Below are 3,624 nucleotides of genomic sequence, written 5' to 3'. Positions count from 1 at the left end.
TGTGTGTTGTAGTGTGTGTGTGTGTGTGTGTGTGTGTGTGGGAAGGAGTTGGGAGTACTACTACTACTACTACTACTACTACTACTACTACCAGCCATTTATGAGGAGGCGGTGGCTGAGTGGTTAGCGTGCCGGCGCCGCATTCAGAAAGATACTCCTCCACCACCACCACCACCACCACCACAACAACTAACACCTCCATTACCATCTTCACAACCATCACCATCACCTCTACATTATTTCCAGCACCATCATCACCATCAAACATCACCACCATCGCCATCACCACCTAAACTGCCCCATCATCACCAGTTCAACACCACCACGGCCACCACCACCCCAACATAGACACCCACCACCACCACCACCACCACCACCACCCAAGACAGACACAATAATTCTCAATCGTGTGTGTGTGTGTGTGTGTGTGTGTGTGTGTGTGTGTGTGTGTGTAAAGTGTAGCCGATAAGACTGCCATTTGTACGAAGCTGGATTTGCAAGGGTCAGATGCCTCCTCCTCCTCCTCCTCCTCCTCCTAGCATCCTTCTCTTCCTTTCCGAACCCTTCCCCTGACCCTCATTTTCCATGTTAGTCTCTCTTTCCTTTCCATTCTTTCTTTTTTCCTCTTTCGCTTTCTTTCTTTCCTTTCCTTTTCCTCTTTTTTTCCGGCCTCTTTTCTATCTCCTCTCTCCCTCCTTTCCTTCTTTTCTGTGTCGTTTCTCTCTTCTTCTATTTCCTTCCCTTCCCTTCCCTGTCCTTCCTCTTTTCTTCCCTTCCCTTTCCTTCTTTTCCTTTCCTATCCCTGTTCATCCTCCTGAGTTTCCTTCCTCTTTTTTTATTTTCCCTTTCCTTCCTTATCATCTCTTGTCCTTCTTCTCTTCTTTCCCCTGCATTCCTTCTATCCTCAACCTGCCTCCCTCTCTCCATCTCTATCTCTCTTCCCCTTCAAGCTCTCTCCAAACTCCCTCCCTCCTTCCATCCCTCCATCTCTTAACCTCTCCGCTTCTTTCTTTCCCCAGTCTCTTTCCTTCCCTCCCTCCTCCTCCTCGTCCTCTCCCTCTCTCCCGCAGGTTAATCCCCAGCCAGCCCTCCGGAGACATCTATTGGCCGAGAGATCAGCATAAATTCTCTCTTAATTGTATTAGATTGGTTCAACTGCCTGCCCTGGGACGGAGCGGGGAAGGGAAGGGAAAGGGTGGATGCTGTTGCTGCTACTGGGCCGGGACGAGCTAAAGAAGAGACGATGGAAGGGAGGGAAAAGTTGTAGGGAAGGGAAGGGAAAGGATGGGAAGGAATGAGGGATGACTAGGTAAAGATGGAAGGATGTTGGATTGGAGTAAAGAGGAAAGGTTAGAAGATAGGTTATATAAATGGGAAAGATAGGGAAGGAGGGAGGAAAGCTTATGAAGTGGAAGAGATAGAAGAGCAAATGGAAAATGGGGATATGGGAAATGGGAGACAGGAAAAAGAGGGAGATATGATAATTGGGGATGGTGGAAGGAAGGGAACAAGGAAGGGTAGATAATGAGGACAGGAAGGATGAGAAGTTAATGAGAATGAGAGAGAATGCAAACCGAGCCACAAAGCGAAGCACAGTGCAGTGAATGGCAACTTGAGGAAGAAAGGAAAAGATGAAATTAGAAACAAAGTGATATTTACAGACAGGCAGACAGCGTGGCCTCAACTCTTAAGAAGCAACACAACTTATAGAACACAACACAACACATTCACAACACCAGCACCAGGAGTAGTGGTATTAATTCCTTCATGGTAGCGCCGACTGCAAGCATGTTAGTCTTCCCCTTCGCTCCCAGCATCAAATCAACACACAACACATACAGCACAGCACAATACCACACCAGAACAAGACGAGTATTATCAATTTCTCAGTATTCCGTGGTATATGCATGGTGGTCTGTCTCTTCACTCCTAGAATCAAATCAACGCAACACACAACACATAGAACACAGCACCCACAACACATTCACAACACCAAAACATCAGCAACAGGAGGAGAAGTAGTCGTTTTAATTCCTCTCAATATTCCGTCGTTGCTAGTAGTCGTAGTCGTGATGGTTCCCGTGCACTCTCTCTCTCCTCTTCGTAAAACTCACGCGACGATTTTTCCCTTTGCGCGGCTCGGGAGGAGCAGCATCTGGCGGCGGCAGGTCTCCGCTATATTGTAATTAAAGGCAGAACGCTGATATTAATTACTGGAAAAAGGATCGGGTGTACAGCCAGGTTTGATTAATTCGTTTTTCCTCCTCCTCCTCCTTTTCTTTTTCTGTCTCTTGCGTGCGTGTGGCTGTGGCTGAGAAGGGGGGAGGCTGGGAATAGGAGGAAGAGGAGGAGGAGGAGGAGGAGGAGGAGTTCGTGGTTAGAGAGGAGAGAAAAGGGAGAGAGAAAGCGAGAATGAATGAAGTAACGAAGGAAAAGAGGATGGAGAAGAAGGAGGAGAGAGTCGGAGAGTGAATAGGGAAGGAAAATGAGAGAAAGGAAGGGAGAGGAGGAAGGAGGAGAGGAAAGGAGAAGTCTATGGTTAGGGAAAGAGAGACTAGGGAGTAAGAATGCAAGAGAGAATGAAGGAAGGAAGAGAGGGAGGAGAAGGAGAGAGTATGCAGATGGGCGGATAGGGGAGAAAGGAAAAGAAGGGATAGGAGGAAGAAGGAGAGGGAAGGAGAAGTCTATGGTTAGGGAAAGAGAGACTAGGGAGTAAGAATGCAAGAGAGAATGAAGGAAGGAAGAGAGGGAGGAAAAAGAGGAGAAGGAGAGAGTATGCAGATGGGCGGATAGGGGAGAAAGGAAAAGAAGGGATAGGAGGAAGAAGGAGAGGGAAGGAGAAGTCTATGGTTAGGGAAAGAGAGACTAGGAAGTAAGGATGCAAGAGAGAATGAAAGAAGGAAGAGAGGGAGGAGGAGAAGGAGAGAGTATGCAGATGGGCGGATAGGGGAGAAAGGAAAAGGAGGGAGAGAGAGATGTGGGTGTGGAATATTATGTGAATGCATCTACATCTATGACCACACGCCTCTACTTTCTTTTATAAGGCCAGTGCTTAGCGGGACTTTCATTTATCTACTTATTTATTTTTTGCCCATGAACTGCTTCCTCTTCTACTATAAAAAGGCGTATTGAGTTTCTTATGTATCAGCTGTTATGTTTGTTTCTCTCTTTCCTATTTTGCTTTATTTTTTATTATTATAACCCTCGAACAGGTTACTCTGCTATAGAAAAAAAAGTGTATTCAGCTTCTTATGTATCTTTCTCTTTCTTCTTATGCCTGTTATATTTACCTCTGCTTATATCATTCCAAAACTTGAGTCATTAGCCAGATACAGGTGCGTGAAGGAAGGAAGAGAAGAAGGAAGAGGAGGAGGAGGAGATGGAGGATGTGTGTCTGTCTGTGTGTGTGCGTGTGAGGGAGGGGAAGGGAAGCGAAGTCTAAACATGTATATATATAAAAAGCCACTTAAATAAATAAAAAAAAGGGAGAAATACAAAAGGTAGAATCACACGACATTTTTCCTAGCAACGTTTTACACACATATATTTTTCATAGCAACGTTTTACATACACATATTTTTCCTAGCAACGTTTTACACACATATATTTTTCATAGCAACGTTT

Source organism: Eriocheir sinensis, chromosome 39, assembly GCF_024679095.1.
Source record: "Eriocheir sinensis breed Jianghai 21 chromosome 39, ASM2467909v1, whole genome shotgun sequence".
Lineage (NCBI taxonomy): Eukaryota > Metazoa > Arthropoda > Malacostraca > Decapoda > Varunidae > Eriocheir > Eriocheir sinensis.
The sequence above is the reverse complement of the archived record's forward strand: the minus strand, read 5'-3'. Positions refer to the sequence as shown.